This window comes from Canis lupus, chromosome 20 (assembly GCF_048164855.1).
Source record: "Canis lupus baileyi chromosome 20, mCanLup2.hap1, whole genome shotgun sequence".
NCBI lineage: Eukaryota > Metazoa > Chordata > Mammalia > Carnivora > Canidae > Canis > Canis lupus.
Genome location: NC_132857.1, coordinates 32,851,488 through 32,876,610, shown reverse-complemented (window position 1 = coordinate 32,876,610; position 25,123 = coordinate 32,851,488). Strand labels below are relative to the sequence as shown.

The 25,123-nt window shown below is 36.6% G+C and overlaps 1 long non-coding RNA gene across 5 annotated transcripts in view; it reads right to left on the bottom strand.

The window, feature by feature from the left end:
* Window positions 1-1,912: 1,912 nt before the first annotated feature.
* The window catches only part of LOC140611833 (uncharacterized), an 85,924-nt gene continuing 62,713 nt past the window's right edge, over window positions 1,913-25,123 (bottom strand). Inside the window, exons 6-8 of one of the 5 annotated variants that reach the window (XR_012013082.1) lie at window positions 18,593-18,632; window positions 8,862-9,000; window positions 1,913-2,140 (exon numbers count right to left, since the gene is read on the bottom strand). This is a non-coding gene — a long non-coding RNA (uncharacterized lncRNA). Of the gene's footprint in view, window positions 2,141-7,989; window positions 8,229-8,861; window positions 9,001-14,228; window positions 14,290-14,798; window positions 15,195-18,592; window positions 18,633-25,123 lie in introns of those variants that run through there. The other 4 variants (XR_012013080.1, XR_012013081.1, XR_012013085.1 and 1 more) reach the window with 4 other exon arrangements.

Sequence of the window (25,123 nt, the reverse complement as noted above, 5' to 3'; positions counted from 1 at the left end):
ATAGTTTATTCTGCTTAGAAGTTATGCATCAAGATCTCGCCTCTGCCCTGGACAGACTAATCTCTGTCATTATGACAATTTTCACATACTTATACTTGGTGACAGGTCATAAATTTATGAAGTCAACTGACATATGGCTCAACAACTTGGTCTTTATCTTCTTTGGGGAGAAAGATGACATGAAACCCTGGTAAGTTGAAATTTTTGGAGGAATAAGTGACTCGATTTGAAATAAACATCAGTGAAGGACATAAAGATACCATAAACATTTTCACCCAATTGTTTAATCTCCCCTTTCAGTCAAGCCCAGCCTATGGCATTATCTTCAATTTAAAGAAGTCAGGCTCATACTTAGAATAAGATTAAAAGCAAAAGAATTTTAGACTTGTACAATCCATATTTTCAGTGCTGTTACTAGGGAAATTCATTTAAAAAAAAAACAAAGAAACAACATTTTTCTTTACTTTGAGGCTTCAGGAAAGGCATTGGATTCAGATGAGTAGATAGCACTACATCAATCTAATTTCAGGATTGATACGGATGGCCATTGAAACCCTGAAGTTTCAAATTGCTGCAAAGAATTTTACCATAATGACTATATTGCAATTTTGAAGAGTTACAGATAAATATCAAAACGAATGACAAGCAAATAGATTTTAAAAAGAATCAGTTGCATCCTTTCATTCAATACAATCTTAGCAATTAACAATGCAATTTGGTCATAACACAAACGTTTATTCATTAATTTATCATTGGTCAATCATGTATACAGCACCGTATTAGGCACTAGAAATTTTTATTCATTCAACAAATAATGCTTTTCTGTTTAGAATACTGTTTTGGAGCTGAGGAAACAGCAGTAAAACTCATGTGACATTTCCATCCTCATGGAACTTATATTCTAATGGAGAAGAGGCAAAATAGGTAGGACAAATAATATATAGAGTTTGCTTAAAAGTGTTAAGTGCTAAAGAGAAAAAATATATAAAAAGGGAAAGAGAATAAAGACTACTGTGATGGGATGGCGAAGGGGCCACATTTTAGATGTGTTGAGACCTGATCTGATTTGTGATTTGGGAGGCCCACTCTGACTAGTACTATGAGACAGGCATGCTAAGGTGAATCAGATACGGTCCTAATATCAGTGAACTCACACTTCATTTGAGAGGCTGAGACAGATAGAGGTTCACTGCAAGGAGGTAAACATTACTAGAGAATTCAGAGTGTGATGAGATTTGAGAGTTGCAGTCAGACCTCTGCTTACCCCTTGGCCTACTCCAATTTGGCTTCTACCTCTATAATCCCACTGAGATAATTCTTGCTAAGAATTCTCATGACTTTTGTGTTGCCAAGTTCCATGTCCTTTTTTATATCATCACCACACTTGATGATGTCTCAGCCACCTTTGTAGCTTCTCATCTTGCCTTGCTTAAAATACTCTTTTTTCTTTCCTTCTGCTGCCATAATTGGTCCATGTTTTTCTCTTATTTTTCTTTACATGCACTCACTTGATAAGCTTATCCTTCTCTCCCCTAGTCATTGGGTCCTCAAACTTCTGTCCAGGGCTGTCAAGTTGCATAACTCAGAGGGGCCCATTTACAATATAGTCCAAAGGACCGGTGCTTTTTGTTTTTTGTTTTTTTTTTTTTTTTTTTTTTTAAATTTTATTTATTTATGATAGTCACATAGAGAGAGAGAGAGAGAGAGGCAGAGACACAGGCAGAGGGAGAAGCAGGCTCCATGCACCGGGAGCCTGACGTGGGATTCGATCTGGGGTCTCCAGGATCGCGCCCTGGGCCAAAGGCAGGCGCCAAACCGCTGCGCCACCCAGGGATCCCGACCGGTGCTTTTTGAAGTTGAGTAATGCTCCTCGGCATAACATGTAATAAAGTAACTCATCTCTGTCTTGTCTGTTTTGGTTTCTTTCTTTAAGCAATCTTAATTGTGCAAGAGACTTCAAATAAGAATTGTTTATTAGTAAATGTCTCCATCCTAGGATACTTTGCTGTGTAACAAAAAAAAATTCATGCAGTTGAGTGCTTGCATCACCAGTTGGTTGTCTCAAATGTACTTCAGGTTTGTTATGTCCCAAAGTGAACTCAAGGACTTCCCTTCATACACAATCCTCTTCCCATGGTCCCTGATAAATGGAGAACACTACCAGTCACCCTACTATGCAAGCCAGAACCCTTAGAGTCCTCTCCAATAAGTCTACTTCTGTACCCTCTAAATCCAAATCCATTTTCCAGTCTACTGATTTATTTCCTCGAGCCATTGGTGTAATCCAAGATATCTTCACCTCCTGCCCTTTTTTCCTCCAGGAATCCTTTCTCCACACCGCAGCCATACATAGCTTTCAAAACACTAATTAAGTCATGTTATCAACACCCACCTGTTTAAAATATTGTGATGGATTTCCTTTTTAAACTGGAAAAAATGGTCATAAACCTTAAGTCTCCATATGTTATAATTTTGTCATTGCCTATCTCTCCCCACATATCATGCTCTGATGCTTTTCCTGGTCACTTTGCATTCTTACTACTACTTGCAATTTTAAATGTATCTGACCAGGACTGTTACACACAAGAGCCTTCCACGTAAGATGCTGAGGTAGATATCATCATTTATTTATCTGTAACTTTTTCTGAACAAATATCCCCCAAGACACACAAAATATCCAGAAATATCTGGAACTTAACCTTCCCAACAAAACTACCCCTATGGAGTTTATATGGAGCATTTTAAAATGCAATTGGATCTGAAAAAATTCCAGGCAAGAATTAGAATCTGATATAGATATTTTAAAAGATTTTATTTATTTGATAGAAAGAGCCCACATGTCTAAGCAGGGGGGAGGGGCAGAAGGAAGGAGGAGAAGCAGGCTCCCCACTGAGCAGGGAGCCCAAGGTGGGGCTGATCCAGGGTTCCTGAGATCATGACCCCAGAGGAAGGCAGCTGCTTAACAGACTGAGTGACCCAGGCACTCCTAGAATCTGATGTATTTAGGGAGTTGTACAGAAGGTCCACGCAGACTGCCCGGGTTCTAACCTCAGAATGGCCAGGTTTCAAGTTTTTTTCTAGACAATGTGCACAAGCTCTTCATGCTTCCTTTTTTTTCCATAAACAAAATTTCAGTGAACATTAAAAAAAATGGGAATAAATAAATAATAACTAACATTTATCTGATTTGGTCTATCAGCTATTAGTGCTGTGGCCCTATACTTTCAATAAAATAATAAAACGAATTTTGATTTAATTTCCCTTTCCTCAGATGTCCTCACTGGCTAAGACACTGCTTCTTTGGTTTTAGATACGGTACACATGTGTTTCTATAAAGACTTTCTCTGCCTGTATTAGTAAGCTTAAATGTCATGGAGTGTACACAAATTACACAGATCAAATAGGAAAAACCAGACAGGATTCTCTTTCCCAACAATGAGGAAAAGAAGACATAACACCACTACCTGCAATTAGAAAAAGTGGTTCGAACTACTAGGAGGTATTTCAGTCTACCACAACGTTTTTGGCGTCTGTAGGGACACCTCTCACTGCAAACAAAAGGTTAATAGCCGTGCTTTTCCAGCTGTTTCACTTGGGCCAGCTGTCTGAGTGGCCCAAACTACTTAGCTGCATATTAGCGCCGCAGAAACTGCCGGCTGCTGCTTGCCGGGAGAATTGTTAACTTCTGTAAAATGTTGGGCTGAATGTCATTATGGTTTGAATTAAAATAAATTTGCTAAGTGGCTTGTATATTAGCACTGGTACAAGGATTAGTCTAATGGAAACGAAAATACATGATTCCCTTTCTAGCTGATCTGAGGGCCGCTCTAAGGCTTTAGTATACAGCCCTCTCCACAGTCTGTTTCCTGGCTGGCTTTCAGAGTTCCGCCAGTTGCCTGCACATTGCAGTATGTATACCAACCCCCTCTCTCAAAGCTAATTCCTCTAAAATGGAAAGAAATTGAGACGTCTGGGTTGCTCAGTGGTTGAACGTCTGCCTTTGGCTCAGGGATCAAGTCCCACAACAGGCTTCCTGCAGGGAGCCTGCTTCTTCTGCCTGTCTCTCTGCGTCTCTCTCTGTGTCGCTCATGAATAAGTAAATAATTTTTTTTTTAAACAGAATTTTTGGAAAACCTGTTAGGTGTTTATGCTTATTGAGAATATTGTCGTGTGCTCCCTTTGGTAAGCACGTATACTAAAATTGGGACGATAGGGAGATTAGCATGGTCTCTGCAACGGTGACATGCAACTTAGTGAGAATATTGTAACAGTGAACAATTATATACTGTTCTATAGTTATTAATAACAACATTAGGGGCATGTCTTGGATTTTGCCTATGCTTTAGATTTGGTGCTTAGTTCTCTACGTACTGTTTCGTTTTCTTTTTTTTTTTTTTAAGATTTTATTTATTTATTTGAGAGCAGAGCACATGAGAGAACACAGGGGCCGAGTGGGGGAGGGGCAGAGGGAGAAGCAGACTCCCCACTGAGCAGGGACCCTGATATGGGGCTCCCTCCCAGGAGTCCTGGATCATGACCTGATCTGAAGGCAGAGGCTTAACCCCACTGAGCCACTCAAGAGTGCCCTCTACATACTGCTTCTGCAGGCTGTATCTAGAGGCCACACCTCACATTCTGGCCCATTTGCACACACATTGTCTCATTGATTCTTCATAATTACTACAATAGGTGGTTGGTTATATGTGCTATCTTCATTTTCTTGAAGGGACACTGAGACGAGGCAGGATGTGAGTTTACTGGTGGGTGGTGACACCCAGATTTATCCTGCAGGGCTATAACTCCATAGGCCATGATTTTTGTATTGTTTCATGTTTGGATTGTTACAAATGACCTCTGTGGCAACTATGACAATTGCAGGAATCGAAGTTTTGACGCTGGGGCCAGCAGGGAGGAAGGGGAGCATTTCAGAGTTCAGTTCAAAGCTGAGTGAGTGCCTGGAGGTCTAATGAAGCAGCCTGGCTTTGGGAAGGCTCTTAGGACCACAACTTTCTCTCTTCCCAATGTGCTTGCGTTTGCCACAAGGAGCAGTTCCTGTCATTTTCACCTAAGACATCTTTGAATTCTTCTCATAAGCTATCTGCATGCATTGATGCCATACAACTAGTTACTCTTCAAAAGAGGAAAGTACAAAACTCATAACTTTAAAACAAAATTATTCCTTTAGTACTGAGTTGTAGGAAGCATTTATTTTATTTTTAACAAGAAAAGTGGCATTTCACTGGAGTCCCTGGGTGGCTCAGTCTGTTAAGCGTCTGCCTTTGGCTCAGGTCATGAAGGGAGGGGGGAGGCGGTCTCTGATAGAGCCCAGCATCTGGTTCCTTGCTCAACGGGGAGCCTGCTTCTCCCTCTGCCCCTCCCCCTGCTTGTACTTTCTCTCTCTTTCAAATGAATAAATAATCTTTATTTATTTATTTTTTTTATTAAAAATTTTTATTTATTTATGATAGTCAGAGAGAGAGAGGGACGGAGACATAAGCAGAGGGAGAAGCAGGCTCCATGCACCGGGAGCCTGACGTGGGATTCGATCCCGGGTCTCCAGGATCGCGCCCTGGGCCAAGGGCAGGCGCTAAACCACTGCGCCACCCAGGGTTCCCTCAAATGAATAAATAATCTTTAAAAAATTGCTAGCAAACACAAAAATGTTCTATACATAATTAGTTATCACAGAAATAAAAATTATACTACAACCTGATGCTATTACCTATGTATTAGAATGACTATAGTTGAAAACAAAAGCAAAACAGTGATGATTTTTTAATACTAAAATTCTTTCATATTGCTGGTGGGAGTATAAATTGGTACAGTCCCTTGGAAATCTATCTTATAGTATGCACTAAAGCTAAGTGCTCGCATACTATATGCTGTATGACCAGCAGTTCCATTGCCAAGCATATACCCCAAAGAATGGCATGTACATATTCATGAAAAAATACAGGTAGGTAAATAGGCATATCTATATATTTATACTCATAGTTGCAATGTTTATGTGAATCTAAAGTGGAAACAGCACAAATGTTTAACTGTAGTAGGATAGATAAATTTTGGTATAAATTTTTCTTAATTTCTATTTCTTATATTAACATTTTATAACTTCATTTTGATTAGAATACACCTACTTTTTTCTTTTTAATAAACTTACACAAATAATTTTATTATTTTTATATGCTATTTAAGCAATATATAGCTAATTAATTTTGATTTGGTTTTATTTATTTATTTATTTATTTATTTATTTATTTACAATCTAAGAATCTCCTTTTTAATAGTTGGGTTAGCTCATTTATATGAACTGTGTTTATAGGTACATTTAGTGTTACAAATTAAGAAATATTTACCTGTGGGGATAATCAGTTTCAGAGGATTTGAGGAGGACTTCTGTTTATTATACTGTTCTGTTTTACTATACTGTTCCGTTTTTTGATCAGACTGGTGATAAAATTTTATCAATCTGTAAACTTAATATGTGTCTTTTGGAACACACATTATATGTCAACTAATGCATGTCGGTTTAAATATTTATGTAAATGTATTTTTGTTTTTTCTATTTTGTTTTTGTTTTTTATTTTCTTTTTTTGTGTAACTGTGTTTAATGAAAATTTAAGGATTTAAGGACATCTCCCCAAAATGTATATGGCATGTGCTAAATATACTATTATAATTCTAAATAAAAATATTTACCAACCATGCTACAGGCAAAAATAAAATGAATTAAAGATGGATTTAAAAGCAAAATACGGAAGAGGAAGCATCAAAATTATTGGAATGAATGAAACAGAGTATAATTATGGCATCAGGTAAGGAATATATTCTTCAAGAAAAAAGTCAAAGAAAAAAGTCAAAGAAAGAAAGAAAGATTATGTTATCTGACTTCATAAAAATTAGCATTTTACAACAATGAAAACAATCACAGAAAGATACCATCAACAAAATGACAGGAAGTATGATTAGGAAAATCAATTTAGAATGTATATGATATTTAGAATTTTTGATGGAAATGTAAACTAGTATAAAATCTGAAGGACAAATTTTAATATCTATTAAAATAAAAAAGGATCCAGCAAAGAAAGAATATATATGCAAAGAATACATATATAAAGATCACGTATATATAGAGAATACACATACATACAAAACGTATGTATAAATATAAATTCTGGTACAGGTGCATGAATATTTATTGCAGCAATACTTGTAAACAGAAAAAAATGTGTGGGCTAAACATTCTTTAAAAAGACAAATTAAATATTTAAATATAATACTAAATACAATATAATATTCTATGTATCAGATAATGGGAAAAATTTGTCCCAATGATTGTATAAAGATAGATATCCGAGCATATTTTGAATGCAGCATAATCTGTCCAAGCGATCACATTTATATAAATTTAAAAGGACCATACACATTAAGTATGCTAATTTGTTAAACCAGTGCAATTCATCCTTTTCAAAAATTAGTGTGTGTATGTAAAACTGTAAAAATGAGTTGGACTCATGATAGAGGTTGCTTCTGACCAGGATGGAGAAATAGGAAGGAAATAAAGGAGAATGACACAGGGTATGACACTGAATTAGAATTTACTAAAAATTATTATTTTTAGTTTAAAAAAATTGAAGCAAATATTAAAGAATTTTAAATGCTTAAAATTCTTGGTAGAATAATTCATATTTGATCACTTATTCAATATTTTATAAAATAAAAGTGTTAGAGAAGGATAATTTATTAGATAAACAGGTTGATTTAAGTGGCCATGAGTATTGGCAAAGTGATTTGGAGACCAGATGAAAGGTCAACTCCGGACCCTAAGTAAGGGATGTTAGCATGTCATGCTGGAACAAAGGTATAAAGACCCTAGAGACACACCCCTGAAAATTTCACCTATCTTGTTTTGCATTAGAGATGGTGAAGGGGAACAGAGGAAGGCAAGGTTAGTGACAATCATTCTTTTATTCACCTATTCATTCATTCAGAAAGGATTTATGGAGCAAGAGCTATGTATTGCATACTATCTTAGCTGCCATCAGGTCACACAGGCAAGTTTCATTCCGTCCCAATGAACTGTGCCGAGCCCTCTAAGAATAAGTACAAATGGCCACTGCAGTACAGAAGAAAAGATTTCTTTGTGGGTCCCAGGGAAGATCTCACAGGCTGGAGGGTTTTTGAAAGATGAGGTGTATCGTGAGAGTGGAAGAGAGCTGTGCACCACTCTGTAAAGAAATGGAGGCAGGAAGGATCAGGGACATTGGGTCACTATCATCATCTTGTCCTGCTCAAGCAGAGACTGTCTTGTGGGAACCAGCAGAATGGAGGCTTTAAATCAGCCTGAGGCCTCATTGCCAAGAGCCCTTTTGACTGTTCCTCATTGTTATGGGTGATTGGAAGCCATCTAAGCATTTCCAGACTGGGGATATCACAACAATTACTGTTTTGGAAACGAAATCCTGTTAGCTGGGCAGAGGAAGGTCTCATAGGAACAGGGGCCAGGGACAGAAAGACAAATGAGGTTGCTAAAGAAAAACACAGACTAATAAGACAGAGGCCATGTGGATGGAAAAGGAGGGGGGAGAATTTAAAAATGAAAGTGGTATTATATGGCAAGGTTTGATGGCTATTTGGATATGAGAAGGTAGGGGGAGGACAGATGTGATAATGACTGAATTTTCATAGCTTCAGATAAGCACTTGTAAGTCATCCAATGATGTCCACTTGGCAGGTGGAAATAGGAAAACCAATTATGGGTCTTCTTCTGCCTATGAATTTCAGGAAGGCTGTATTGAAACTAGTTCCTCTTCTACTCAGGAGTCCTGTTTGGGCTAATAAGCTATAGAACCAGTACTTACTTCATGTCATGGCTTTGGCTGTGACAGGAAAGTTTATTTAATAATTGAATTTTCCTGAGGTGCCATCAGTATGGATGCACATCCAAGGGAGAATATTTCTCTTTTGACAACATGCCGTGAAGTGAAAATTTCCAGAGACCTGGAAAAAATATTAACATAGGGAGACATTGAGAAAGGATACTGATTGGTTTGAAAATGATTGTGTTCAGATGAACTCTTAATATGTGTAGTCAGTCTCAAAAATAATCACCTTCTCTACTCTTAGAATGTCATGGTATTAAAATCTTCCATGGCCATTCAGACATTCATCACTTGAACACACAAGGAAAAGGAATACTGAACTCCTTTGATACCTGGAAGCATGACTTTAAATAGTTGAGGAAATTAACAGCTCAGAGCAGGAAAAGTCAGACTGGAAACTAGGTGATAAGTCATTAATTTGGGGAAAGTCAGAAGATGTCACTGAGTATTTGCTGGTCACTTATTTATGTCAAGAAATTGATTACTTCTTTTGCCCAAAGTGAAAAAGTTCTGAAGACACTTTGTCAAGATCTGAATGTTTTGAAAACAGTTATAGTCATGGTCTCAGAAGTGCTTTAACTCATATTCATTGGTTATGCTCTAACTCAGAGCCAGGGCACAGATTTTGAACAATGAAATCCAAATGTCAATTTAAACAATATGCCTACAAGTTGCAAGTTCTTGAATATTCAATTAAATCGCTAGCTCCCTCAGTTATGCTTCCTCTAGCAAAAAGGATTCTCGTTTCCTGAATCCCAATGACATTTTCTTTATCCATTTGTGAGATGCCTTATTTAGAGAAAAACCAGTGTGAACTTATATATTCATCTGTTTTGTAATGGTTCACAAGACTGGGTCACTTTGCTCTAGGAGAGGATATAAAATCAGAAGAAAGTGGATTTTCCCATGCCAATCACTAGAAGAAGAAATTATACTTGAGAACAAGGTAGAAGGAAGCTAGATTAGCTCCGGTTAGGAATCCATGCAGATAGATCCATGCATAACCTCTATCTCTGTCAAAACAGCTATTTTACTTTTGTTGCCAGCATGACAGTACTAAATGCCCAGTGCCAGAGGCTGGCCCATGTCAAGTGGATGAGACATTTTGTCAGCTTATGATTTAGTGCCTTTTCCATGGTGGATGCTCTCTGCTGGGCATTAATGGGCAATACAAAGGTCTTCATACTTTGTGCCCACTCCCATGTCTCCACCTCAGACCACCTTGTCCTTAATCTTCTGATTGTTCTCTATGCAGGCCCTTCACCAATTGACCAGCCCATTGGCCACTGCTCATGAATTCACATATATTCTAATTTAAGGGTATTTCTTTTTTTCAAGATTTTATTTACCCAAAAGAGAGAGAGAGCACAAGTGAGAGAGAGCATGAGTAGGGGGAGGGGCGAAGGGAGATGGACAAGCAGACTCCCCACTGATCAGGGAGCCTCACATAGGGCTAAATCCCAGGACCCCAGGATCATGACCTGAGCCAAAGTCAGATGCTTAACTGACTGTGCCACCCAGGTGTTCCAAGATTTATTTATTTATTTATTTGAGAGAGAGAGAAAATGAGGAAGAGAGAGCAAGCAGGGGAGGGGTAGAGGGAGAAGAAGAGGGAGAGAAGTAGACTTCTGGTTTAGTGTTACTTTCTCAGGCTATCTGCATTGGTCTTTAAGAAGACCAAGATTGTTATAGCCTTGGACTTGAACTTGGGATCAATTTCTGGTCCACTCCCTTGCTTCCTTCTGGTTTCTGCTCTGATATGACCTCCTCCTAGGTCCCTCCTCTGAATAGCTCACCCTATACACTCCCCCAGCTCTTTTTTTTTTTTTTTTTTTCCAAGAGAGACACAGAGAGAGAGAGAGAAAGAAAGAGAGAGAGAGAGAGAGGCAGAGAAATAGGCAGAGAAAGAAGCAGGTTCCATGCAGGGAGCCTGATGTGGGACTCAATCCTAGGACTTCAGGATCATGCCCTGGGCTGAAAGCAGGTGTTCAACCACTATGCCACCCAGGTGTCCCTCTTCTCACTCTTTACAACATTATTCTTTAATGTGTCTTGCTTTCTCTTCATAGTGAGATGGACCCTAAGAGAGAAAAAACTTTTTTTTCCCCATTCTTCTTTTTGGGCTTCTGTTCTTGCTAAGACCTACACTCCCACTGCACTCTATGCATGCCCTGTAATGCAACTCATTTATGTCCTTCTTGTAAGGGTCAAGGAGTTTAATGATTCTCTAGAATAATAGCATCTATGAAGGACCAGATGAGAATGACCAGAGAAAGCTATCATATGCATATTCCAGACCACCGGCACTAGACAACTCCAAGCCAAGGCCTTCTAGCTCCAAGGAATAACACCTGGGACCTCATTTTTGTTTTTTTGGTTTAATGGTTTCCTGGATGCCCAAGAGGACAAGGCACCAGACCACTATACTCATTAAAAAACCCCAGACTCAGAACAAAGATGAGACTCCCTCTTTTCCTTTCTGAGTCTCCTGGATGCTCCATCTCTCTCTCTCTCTCTCTCTCTCTCTCTCTATATATATATATATATATATATAGATAGATAGATAGATATAGATAGATATACACCCTGGGCCCAAGGCAGTGTTAAACCTCTGAGCCACCCTGGGATCCCCTGTAATTCTCCTTTTTGATGGGGTCTTTGTTTGGTTTGGGGGTCAAGGTAAAGCTGGCTTCATAGAATGAATTTGGCAGTTTTCTTCCTATTCCTATCTTTTGAAATAGCTTCAGTAGAATAAGGTATTATTTCTTCTTTAAATGTTTGGTAGAATTCCCCTGGTAAGTGCTCTGGCTGTGGACTCTTGTTTCTTGGGAGGATCTGATGACTGCTTCAATTTCTTTGCTGGTTCTTTGCTGGTCTGTTCAGGTTTTCTATTTCTTCCTGTTTCAGTTTTGGTAATTTATAGGTTTACCAGGAATGGATCCATTTCTTCCAGATTGCCTAATTTTTTTGACATATAATTGCTCATAATATGTTCTCAAAATCATTTGTATTTCCTTAGCGTTGGTTGTGATCTCTCCTTTTTCATTCATAATTTTATTAATTTGAGTCTTTTCTCTTTTCTTTTTAATAAGTCAGCTAGGGGTTTATCTATTGAATAATTCTTTCAAAGAACCAGGTCCTAGTTAGTTTCATTGATCTGTTCCACTATTCTTCTGGTCTCTATTTCATTGACTTCTGCTCCAATCTTTATTATTTCTCTTCTCCTGCTTTATTTAGGCTTTATTTGCTGTTCTTTCTCCAGCTCCTGTAGGTGTAAGGTTAGCTTGTGTATTTGAAATTTTTCTAATTTTTTGAGGAAGGCTTGTATTGAAATGTACTTCCTTCTTGGGACTGCCTTTGCTGTAACCCAAAGATTTTGCACATTGTGCTTTCATTTTTGTTAGTTTGCATAAATGTTCTTAATTCTTCTCTAATTTCCTGGTAAACCTATTCATTTTTTAGTAGGATGCTCTTTAATCTCCAAGTGTTTGAGTTCTTTCCAAATTTCTTCTTATGCTTGAGTTCTAGTTTCAAATCATTGGGGTCTGAAAATATGCAGGGAATAATCATAATCTTATGGAATTGGTTGAGACCTGATTTGTGGGGGCAACCCCAGTGGCTCAGTGGTTTAGTGCCACCTTCAGCCCAGGGTTTGATCCTGGAGATGCAGGATCGAGTCCCACGTCAGGCTCCCTGCATGGAGCCAGCTTCTATCTCTGCCTGTGTCTCTGCCTCTTTCTCTCTGTATAGCTCTCATGCATAAATAAATAAAAAAAAAAATCTTAAAAAAAAAAAAAACCCATAGGAGACTTGAATTGTGACCCAGAATGTGATCTACTCTGGAGAAAGTTCCATGTGCAGTTGAGAAGAATGTGTATTCTGTTGCATTAGGATGGAATGTTCTGTATTTATCTGTGAAGTCCATCTGGTTCAGTGTGTCATTCAAAGCTCTTGTTTCTTTGTTGACCTTTTGGTTAGAAGATCTGTTTGTTTGTTTGTTTTGCTGAGAGTGGATGTTGAAGTCTCCTCTTGTATTATTATCTATGTTTCTTTACTTTGGTTATTAATTACTTGATATAATTGGCTGCTCCCACATTAGGGGCATAAATATTCATAATTGTTAGGTCTTCTTTAAGTATGATATAATGTCCCTCTTCATGTCTTAGTACAGCCTTTGGTTTAAAATCTAATTTATCTGATATGAGAATTGCTACCCCAGCTTTCTTTTGAGAACCATTTGTATTTTAAATGGTTCTTCATCCCCTCATTTTCAGTGGGAAGGTGTCTTTAGGTCTAAAATGAGTCTCTTGTAGACAGCATATAGATGGGTCTTGCTTTTTTATCCAGACTGATACCCCGTGTCTTTTGACTGGAGCATTTAGCCCATTCACATTTAGAATAACAATTGAACAATATGAATTTAGTGCCACTGTATTCCCTGTACAGTCACTGTTTCTGCAGATTGTCTCTGTTTCTTTGGGCTCACTCTTCACTTACAGGATCTCCCTTAATATTTCTTGGAGGGTTGGTTTGTTGGTCACATATTGTTTCAGTTTCTGTCTGTCCTGGAAGATCTTTATCTCTCCTTCCATTCTGAATGACAGCCTTGCTGGATGAAGTATTCTTGGCTGTGTGTTTTTCTCATTTAGTATCCTGAATATATCATGCCAGCTCTTTCTGGCCTCTCATGTCTCTGTGGATAAGTCTGCTGTTAATCTAATAGTTCTCCTGCAATATGTTAGCAATCTTCTGTCCAAGCTGCTTTTAGGATTTTTCTCTTTATCTCTGAAATTTGCAAGCTTTACCATTACATGCTGGGGTGTTGATCAGTTTTTATTGATTTTTAAGAGAGGTCCTATCTCTTGGATATGAATGCCTGTTTCCTTCCCCAGATTAGGGAAGTTCTCAGGTCTGATTTGTTCAACTATACCTTCTGGTCTCTCTCTCTCTCTCCATGCCTTCCAGAATCCCAATAATAACGGATTTTTTTTTTTTTCAAACTATAACTTAATTCTTGGAGCCTCTCCTCTCGTGGGTTCTTAGTTGTTTTTCTCTCTTTTCCTCAGCTTCCTCCCTTTCCATGAACTTGTCTTCTACTTATCTTCTATGTCACTTACTCCGTCTTCTGCCCCATTTAACCTAGCTGTTAGAGCAACTAGTTTAGACTGCATTCTCAGAATATTTTAAATTTCAGCCTGATTAGATTTCATTTTTGCAGTAAGAGATTCTTTGGTCTTTTGTGTTTTTTTCAAATCCAACTAGAAACTTTATAATTATAATCCTGAATTCTATATCCAATATCTTACATAAATCCATATCCATTAGATCCATGGCAGAAAGTATTACTTCTGGTTCTCTCTTTTGTGGTGAATTCTTCTGTCTAGTCATTTTGTCCAGTGGAGAATGGCTGTATGAATGAGCAGAGTCAAAAATATCAACCACAACATGAGCAAAATGCACACTAGACAAATCTGAAGAGGTCAGGGACCAGAAAATAAAAGAAAAAAGACAACGAAAAGAAAAACAAATTAAAAAGGGGGGAGGGCAATGGCGGAGGTGAGAGAATATAATCTCACAGAGTGGATCAAGACAGTGACCCATTTGGTTCTGAGTGTATTTTGGTCTGTATGTTACTAAATCCCCAAATTGTCATTATTTTTTAAAAGCAAAACATATATATACAAAAGTAAAATAGAATACGGTGAAAGGAAGCCAAAAATGAAGAATATATCTATAATATATGTTTGTAAAATATGAAAGTTAAAAGAGAAAGAAAACTTAAATACTTAAAAACAAAGAGTTGATAAAATATCAAACTAGTTGAGGTGGGAAAAAAGAAAGAATATGGGAAAATTTTAACCTGAAAGATAAATGAACCATAAGAGAGACACCTCGAGTTTTATATACTATTTCTCTCAGTCCTGGAGTTTTCCTGCTTGGTCAGTATACTTGTTGTTCAGCTGTTCTTCCAGCTTGTTTTCTAGGAAAGGGGCCTGCTGCACTGATTCTCAGATGTCTTTTGTCTGGGTGGAGTTGTACCACCCCTTGCCAGGTGGCTGGGCTCAGTGTAAGCAGTTTGCCAAGTGAGGTCTTTCTTCCCTGGAGGCTTTCAAGCCTCTTACAAAAAGTGGTCTCTTTTCTATGTGTAGAGTTTCCACTATTCTTTCTTTACTTCTCAGGCTGAATTCATAGATGCTCAGGATGGCCTGATAGTTATCTAGCTAAATTTGGGGACCAGATGAAACAAAGACCCCTTCTCTTCTGCCATCTTGCTTCCTTTTTCTGTTTTTAGGTTTTTAAAAACCATTCTGGCTGTGTGGAGAAAAGAGGGAGGGAGAGGATATAAAAGTTAGTAGGCTAATGCCATGTTGCAGGTAAGGGATCACATCATGATACTCTCACTCGTCACCTGGAAGTAGGGGTAGAAGGAGTACTGCCTGAACTGTGTATTTATAGATGAATCACATGGAATAGAACCTGTATATTCCATACTTAGAATCAAACCGTGTTTATCTTTTATCTGTTCTCAGATGAAAGTTTATTTGTGGGTATTTATTCTTTTTTTTTTTTTTAAACTTAGGCACCTGCTCTCCTATACCAATTAGAATTTCAACATGAAGAAGCAGAGCCACTATCTACATAATGAAGAAGATAATTAAAAGTGATGGGACAATTTCAAAATGACTTTAAAATAGATATTTATGAAATCTTTAAATAGTAGGAAAGAAATAATATCTACAAACATCAATAAGAAGTCAAAATAGAGAGAAATAAGATCTAATTGGAAATTCTAACAATTCCAAAAGTTCTTGAAATTGGAAAAATGTCAATTGATGGGATAAACTCTTGGCTGGACAGAAGGAGTAAATTTGGAAGATGGACAATGGCAGTGAATATTTCTTGAATGCAATATATATTGATAAATCATGACAATCGTGAAAGAGAAGAAAGGTGCATGGAATATCTATTTAGAAGAACCAACACACACCTGTATGTAAATTCCAGAAGGAAAGAGTGTAATAGTATTTTCAAAATGATTGTGATTATTTTCTAGAATTGAAAGACAAGTATCTACAGATGGAAAATACACTCTGAGTACTAAACAATATAAACAAAATTGCCCCTCATTTAGACACATCATGGAAAAACTGATGCATGTTAAAGATTAACAGAAACCATTAAGGTTAAAAACAAAGTTTTCACCAATGGGAAAGAACTAGATCAACAAAGGGTTCATGGGAAGCATTCTTTGGGTCTGTGCTGGTGTGGCAATACCAGTTGTCAGATATTTCCTAGCCAATTGTTAAACTGCCCCAGCCTGGGCCTCAGATTAACCTCACCACTGCCATTTTTTGACTTGCCAACTCCTCCTTTAGGACACAGTGGATCTCCCCAATATACGGTAGTTGAGAGAGCTCCCCTTGTACAGCAGCATGAGCCTCAAGTGCTGTGGCTGGTATACATTGCATGGAAATATTAAAATATCATCTGGGACACATTGCATGGAAATATTAATGTATCATCTGAGAGTAGATGTAAACTATCCCTACCAATAGATGCCCAGTCAGTAGCTCAAGCAAAATAAAGATATCTTCAAATATTGACGAATCTCAACTTCCTGAAAATGAACATGCAAACACTTCATTGGGATTTTAAGTGAATCCAAATACAAGTGGAATGTAAGAGGAAAAAATATGATGAGCAAAGCATGTGGTAAAATTTACTAAAAGAGTTAAAAAGAATTCAAAATAAACATAGTTATTTAGGAAAATAAAAATATTTGAAATAAAATGTGAGGCAAAAATAATAAGGAAAGATTTCATGGGAAAAGAGCAAAGATACTATAATGTTATTTAAAATCTGCTATGCTCCCACTTCATTTAGGTGAATAATCAGTATTTCATGAATTTAGACACAATAAGAAAAAGTTAGGAACAAATTTGTATGAAAAATATATCATAACTTCCATAAGAAGAAATCTGAACCAAATGCATGGACATTTCCCAGAAGCATGAATAATAAATAAATACAGATAAAGCTACACAGTATCTTTAATGAGCTGGGTAATGCAAATTAAGACCACCATGAGAAGCATTTTTCTGCCTATTAAAAAGGCAGAAGTTAAGAATCCTGACAAATGGGAATTTTAATATTTTTATGACTCATTTTATTTTTACTTAACATGAGAAAAATGAGCATGTTGCTGAGCATGTGGCATAGAGAAACTCTTACAGTGTTTTTACTTCTCAGTCTTCAAAAGTCGAACGTAAATGTTTCATGTATCACATCAGCTCCCTTCCTAGAGAAACTTATAATGTTTCTCTAGGAAGAACCACAATATGTACCACAATATATGTATAATAATTTTGGCAGCACCATGGCTTATAATAGGAAAAAGTGGGAAACGTTTGAATGTCCATCAATAATAATGGATAAATAATTTGTGTGTATTAATGTAACAGAATACTATATAGGAGTAAAAATGAATAAAACATAACTTTGTGAGTCAGCATGGCTCACTCTTAAAAATATAAGCAAGAAATAGAAGACTGTACTCCAAATCTTGATTTTTTCTTATAAATTATGGAAAGAAGCAAAACAAAATCATATATGCTTTGAGATACATAGGTACTTAAGCAGCATGGATTGAGACCACAATAAAGGCAGGGAGGAGATAATAAATTTCCAACAGTGAGGCAATGGCTAAATAAACTGATATATTTTTATACCATTTGGTAGTATAGAGCAGTTAAAACAGATAAAAACGTGTCACTATGTATAAACACAAGTTACTAAAATACAGTTTTGAGTTAATAAGTTACAGAATGTAACAATGCACTGCATGATGCCATTAATGTAAATGAGAATCACAACTCAGTTCATGTAGTTCATTGACATATGCATACATATGAAAAACATAAAATGTACTGAGTACACACACCTACATTCATGATAGCAGCTATGTCTGGGGTGGGAAGTATGGCTTGGGATAGAGGATGAGGGGCATTTTGGATGATAAATATATACATATTTTTATATTTTCCTTACACCTTACTGTTTCTTTTTTTAAAGAAAGATTTATTTATTTGTTTGAGATAGAGCACATGTGCACCTATGTGCACATAGGTGGGGGGAGGGAATCCAAAGCAGACTCCTTTCAAAGCACAGAGCTCCATGTGAAGCTCCATCTCATGACCCTGAGATTATGATCTAAGCCAAAATCACGTCGGACACTTAACTGTCTGAGCCATCCAGGCACCTCTCCTGTTTTTTTTTAATATGAAAAATATGAATATTCATTAGAATTAAGATTGTAAATCTGAAAGTCTGAAGGATCTATTCCCAGCTCTGCCTTTGTGCTGAATTACTAGGAGCCATCTATTTGCCTCAAATGTATTCAAAGTCCTCACTTCTAGAAACAAATTACAAAACAATTTCTTAAGATCCCTTCTGGCTCTGACAGCCTTAGTCTGACATATGACTTACAATTTCACTCTGTTTCAGGGGCAGTGCATTTGGACAGGCTATTCTAGTAAGTTTCCATTAGACCAGATAATCTTTGAGAAACCCTAAGAAAGGGATTTCAGTTTAACATGCCCAAATTATTCTGTACCTTTGACTGACCTTGAATCACCCTAGGTATAGGCTTAGACTCAGCAGGATATTGTTGAGGTTCATAAGAAAGAGATGTACACGAAAAGAAATAGTACCTGTAGTCTAGGAGAGGAAGTTTCACTTTGCATAGTTATCCTGAGGGAAAAACAGAATGCTATGAGGGTCAAAAAATCATAAATGTCAAAGCTTTGGGTGAAGTGAGCATTTTTGATCTTGGTTCAGTCCACAGCATATACGGAACTCTGAGGCTGTTAGCTAAATGGAAGGAATTTCAGATGTGAATGAGCCTGGATTCAAATTCTCTGTACTACACAACTATTAGACGTATGTCTCTGAGTACATTACTTCTTTCAGCCTCCACATCCAACCATCCAAGGAAATACAGTGAGATGATGGAGATAAAACATCTAATATATTTCCTGGCACATAAAATACCATTAATAAATGGTAGCTGGGATTATTTTAATGGTGCCCCCACTTAAGTCACTGGCATAATTCATTAATAATAATTTTTAATGTTTTATACATGCATTTATAAGCATTAATTCACTATATATTCACAATATAGATGAATATGTAGTATTCTTGAAACAAAGCCAGGTTACTGCTCCATTTTATCAATAGCAAGAGGTTTCTACAGGCTTAACTCTGTATAAATCATGTACATAGTCCTTGAACATTTTGCATAAAGGATCTCTAGGCAATCAACTTTGGAGTGTGCATAGTTCATAGCTCTCCTCATAATATGTGCAAAGTAATCAGAAAATCCATATTATTTTCTTCCACTAACAACACAGATTTGAGATCATGGTATAAATAATTCTTTAATAATATTCAATAAAATAAATAATAAAAATATTCTTTATGCAAGGGACCATTAAACTTTAAAATTATTAATAATAATACCTTGCCTTTTAATAGGGTTGTAAACTTTTCAAAGTACTTTTAGACTTTTTTTTCACTAGGTAATGGGAATCCAGACCAACATGTCATAAAAGGAAGATAAACTCATGAAGGATGTTCTGTTTTTATTAAATGACTATACAAAATATATATTTGCAAGTTTCTTTCTTCAGCAGTATTCCTGTGATCTCTATAATCTGTAGGAAAGCAAGATGATGTACTTGAAGGTATTGACTATGGAGTTGACTATACTTGAGTCTTATGTGATCTTTGGCAAGCCATTAACTTCCTTGAAATTTCCCATTTGTTAAAAGGGAGATAATAATATCCATCCTCAAGTGTTAAAAATATTAGAATTACTTCTCTATGGAATCATGCCTAGTATCTTATATAATGTTGAATAAATGGTGAATCCTTCTTATTTTATTTTAAGCTCTCATCCTCTTATTACATTGAGGCTCTGAAATATAGAGGTCTTGGGAGATGTTTCCTGTGACCTGTGGAAGCAGCCTGGAATGAGGTAGAGGGGTTCCCAATAAGACATCATGGGTGTCTGCCTCTTGAAAATGGAATAAGTTAGTCTCTGAGTAGAAGATGATTCACAAGAGTTCTGGCAATTTTCATAAAGAGTTATTATCTGATGTCAGTTATCTGTCAGGAAGCAGGTAAAAACCATACTTATGCTTAGGGTAAAACATGATACAGAAAAAAAGAATGTCCCATCTCCAATTTCCAGAGTAGCAGTGACAGTGTAGTCCTCACTGAGAGGATTCTGACCCCAGAGCATTGCTAGATTCATCAACTAGAGGCTGATGGTGGCGGTGCCCACAGGCTGGAGTGGGATACCTGAGGACTTTCTTCCTGAGCCTGTGATACCATTCCCTTCAGCAGTGTCAGAAAAAGATCAGGACATTTTGAGGGGGAAGCTAATTTCTGTTAATAGCATCATAGATTTGTATCAACTTGTCTGAGTTACAAATGTAAGATAATTAGCAAAATATTAACACACAGGATGCTCCATTTAGCATTTTCCTCCCCTTCTTTTTATGGCCATATTTTCACCCAAATAAAAAAGTAAATAGATTTGTCATCTCTGCTTTGAATCCTATATTCAACTATAAGCTCCATTTTTAACTTTATTCTATCAGATTGGTGACATGATTTGGCAAAAGCTGTAGAGTGTTGGTTATACAGAATGAGTTATCCAGGATGGAGAAATGATAGGGCTGTTGGCTTGAGGCTTTGTTGACTATTCAACTGCTCTACAGACCCTCAGGAAAAAGTCTTTATTTTGACACTAAAGACCTATCATAGTGCCTTAAAAAGAGAAGGCTCACTTCCACTTGAATTACAAGACTTAGTCAAAGTAATTCCTCTTGCCTTCAAATAACTATTTTTCTCCCCAAATTAAAATGCACAAGAATAAGAAGACACAACCCCATAAAAATTAACAAACATCCCAGAAAGTTTTTTTAATGTTGCCAAAAAATATTCAAGGAGATGACAATCCAGGTGGTATTTTCCATTTGACTAGCTGATATTTTAGTACTTGGCATTAGTGTGTCCACTCCCATAACAAACTATGTGGTGATTAAAAATCAAATGTTCTGTATTGTTTCAAGAGCTGCTGTTTAGGGCATTGCATTGAAAAACGCTACGTGAAAGGAAAGCCAGTGTTCTGATGGCAGAGGGCAATGACTGATTTCCATTTGCTTTGTGCATGTCACTAGAGAAGTTCTAAGTTAGGATACCTCAGTGTCTACTTATGGGGTTTATGTATGTGGTTTCTACATGAGTTGTCTTTATAAGTGGGACTCAGAAATATCTTTACACTTACCCAACAGCCTTTCCTCATCTCCATCAAGCAGAAATGAACCCTTGGGACTGAAAGTATCTTTTAGGTGTTTGATTTTCCTGGGAAATTTTGAAATGATTTTCTAGCTCCAGAGTTCATAAAAACAAGGTGATTTTTTAAATGTAATGGTATTCTGAGAAACGATTCCTGTATCTTGCAACTTATATGATATAAATTCCAGGGAAAAACATGAGATTTGCAGTTAAATCTAATAGTTCTTGCTTCCCCCTTCTGCTTACTGGCTCAGTAATGGAGGACAAATTATTTAAATTCCAAACTTCAGTTGTCTCATATGTGAAATGGAGATGAAAATTTTTTCCTGAGTTCTGCTTCCAGAGGATATGGCATACTGATCTAAAAGTTGGGATGCTTGATGCAAAAGACAAAAAGGAAAACAGAGGTGAGAGAAACTCATGCAAAATCTATGAGAAAATATTATGAATGCAGAAGGTAATGGAGTCTCATTGAGAGAGAAGGAGCAGCTTTGAGTAAAAATGATCCTGATGGATGCTCAGAGAGTATGTTGGCAAACCCTGCTTATTGTGACTTTTTCTCCCCTAGCATTTCCCAGAATAGACTGTTGCCCAATCTGTGACCCAACATGGTTGGTCAGGAATAGCAGCACTATCCGCATGCTTTTCTGAGGTGGTGAGGGTTATCAACAGAGCAGCCTGTGATAATGGCTGGCAGAAAGTAAATCTCAATCAATTTAGGTAGCAGAGCTGACACTTGAGAAATCCTTGCCCACTCATATAACACATACCTCCAAGGGCTAGGTGATTACACAAACAGCACAAATCAAAGAAGAGGCATAGGCATGTCCCCTGAGGAGCAGGGCTGTGGGTGGGGGGATGTGGCAAAGGTATTAGATTTACACTTTAGGATGTGTCCTTTTACCAATACAGAGATACCCCTTTGCCCAGGCCTGTCCCAAAGTCCAAATATGGTATATGTTAAAGCCTAGGATTTTGCTTCTTCTCCTTGGGAATACAGCAATTTTTAATATGGTTGAAAGCCTCAAGAAATTATGGGATCACAGGGGAAAATAAAGAAACACAGACCCCAAAAGAAGGTTAATAAGCTAACTAACTTCTATCTGATGACCTACTAAAAATGAGAATTAAAATGACACCCATAAATAGAAGGGGTAATATTGATAATGAGAAAAAATTCCAATAGTTCCTTTTAAAAGAATCAAATTAAAATACTAATCAAGAAAATTTTAATAGTTGAAAGAGGAGAATTGATTTATGGTGACGAATTGACTTTACAAAGCAATGATTTGCAGATCCCTTTCCCAGAAAGCATTGAGAAGAAATATAAAATACAAACTAATAAACAGAATAAAAGAAATTTTAAAATAATAGGCCCATTAGACAATATAAGAGAAATGGAGGAAAAAGTAGGTACTTGAGTAAATTATGCTGAAAAAATCATAATTAATGGAGGATGATGATTTTATATTGATGGGGTTTGTAGGGGCCACAGAGTAAATAAGGAAAAGAAACCCCAGAACATTCTTGAAATTATAGTGAAATTTAGATAGATTAAACGATGAAGCAGGATTCCAAATAACTTCTGTAAGAATCAAATTTTATCAGATACCTCAAGAGCAAAACTATTGGCAGGGTATTGAGATTTATTTATTTATTTATTTATTTATTTATTTATTTATTTATTTATTTTAAAGATTTATTTATTTCCTTTAGGGAGAGAAAGAGAGTGTACAAGCAAGGGAAGGGTCAGGGGGAGAGAGAAATGAGAAGCAGACTCCTCACTGAGTGAAGAGCCCCATGTGGGACTGGAACCCATGATTGGGATCCCATGATATCATGGAGCTGAAACCAAGAGTAAGATGCTCAACTGACTGAGTCACCCAGGTGCTCTGTTGAGTTTTGTTTTCAATATATTCAATCTGGAGAATATTTTTAAATTTTTCTCAGTAAAAATAGAAACAAAGTTTAAAAACAGCATAAGAGAACATAATAAGGAACAACAGATCAAGACATAACAGACTTAACTATATAGGAACCTAAGTTTGTAGAATTGAAATGTATGAAACAACTTGCAAAGGTAGAGAACAAATACATAACCTCATAATTGTAGTTGGATAATTGAACACACACATTTCAGAAAATAACAGGTCACACAATCAGATTAAAATAAATTTATTACAAAATCTAAACCAATTAATTTATTACAGATATGCATAATGCATGTGTAGATGGAGGGATTCCACCAAAAATAAATATTTTGAATTCACAAATAATACAAAAATTACCATATGGAGGTTACAAATGGAGTTTCATAAATTTCAAAGATATAAAATCCTGTAGACTAAGCTCTTTGATCCCAATGCAATACAATTTGGAAATCATAATAATAGAGCTACTTCAAAATTCTATTTAAGATATTTAAGTAAGACACTAAAGAGGTTTTGAAAAGTATTAAAGATATTATGAGCTATTCTTTGCTAATACATCGAAAATTTAGATGAAATAGCAAATTCTTACAAAACCTGAAATGTCAAAAACTGTCAGGGAAATAACATGAAGCATTCATGAAGTGTTAAACCAATTAGAGTGGTCAGCAAGGAGTTAACCAATAAGTTCTACAAACTTCCAAGGAGTAGTTATTTATTAACTTAAAAAGTTTTTCCAGGAGAGGTGCCTGGGTGGCTCAGTTGGTTGAGCATTGTCTATTGGTTTCAGCTCAGGTCATGATCTCAGGGTATGAGATCGAGCCCCATTCTATGCTCTGTGCTCAGTCCAGAGTCTGTTTGGGATTCTTTCTCTCCGTCTTCGTCTCCTCTACCCCCACTCATGCTTTTTTTGTCTCTCTCTCTCTCAATAAATAAATGTTTTTGAGGAAGTAGGAACACAGAATGAAGCTTTCTAAGCTCATTTTCTGAAGTCAGAGTAATCTTTATTTATATATTCATATATATATATATTCACATCTATATGCAGTCTAAAGAGCCACTGGAGCTTTATGTGGCCAATATACTACTGATTTGAAATTGAGAGATGAGGATAAAAAGCTCAGAAACATAACCATGTGTGTATGGCAGATGTGATATATGGTAGGCCTGGCATGCCAACCCAGTCATGAAAATGTCAAAAATATAAGCCCACTAAATGGAGCAAAGTGGATTGGATTTCTCTCATTCAATATATAAATGTGAAATCTAGAGTGCTTACAAATCTTTAAAACTATAAAACTAAATAAAGAAAAAGAAGGAGAATATCACTGGGGCGTGGAGGAAAGGTGGAGGAAGGAGATAACATTCCTGACCTTCAAACCAAAAATTCTAAGGAGAAAACGAATGAATGGATTTCATTACATAAACATCAGAAATTCAGTAAAGAAGGAAAATATAGACAATATTAGTAAAAACATGGCAGAGGTATTTGCAACAACTGAAATCAATTAAGGATTAATATCTTGGATATGGAAGACCTACTATAGATCTACCAAAACACAAGGAAACCTAAAGAACAAGCAAAAACATCTAGAGTATATAGGTAGTCAGCAACAATAAACACAGATATCATCTTACTATTATTAGAACATACCTTTTAGAAAATGATTGAGGTTTGAATCACACCAAACATTAGTTTGGATGGGCGCACGTGGTGTGGATGTGGGCAGTGTGGATAAAGCTGGTATAGCTGATCTAGAGAGCAACTGGCAGTAGCAACATTGTATATGTACATATGCTATTACCCTGAGACCCCATTCCAAAAAGTTCATAAAAAAAAATGTATGAAGCTAATTCTTCTCAGCATTGTTTGTGGTAGCTATTGGTTGTAAACATCTCATGTGTTCATCTCTAAATAAATAAAATATGATGGATACATTTACTGTA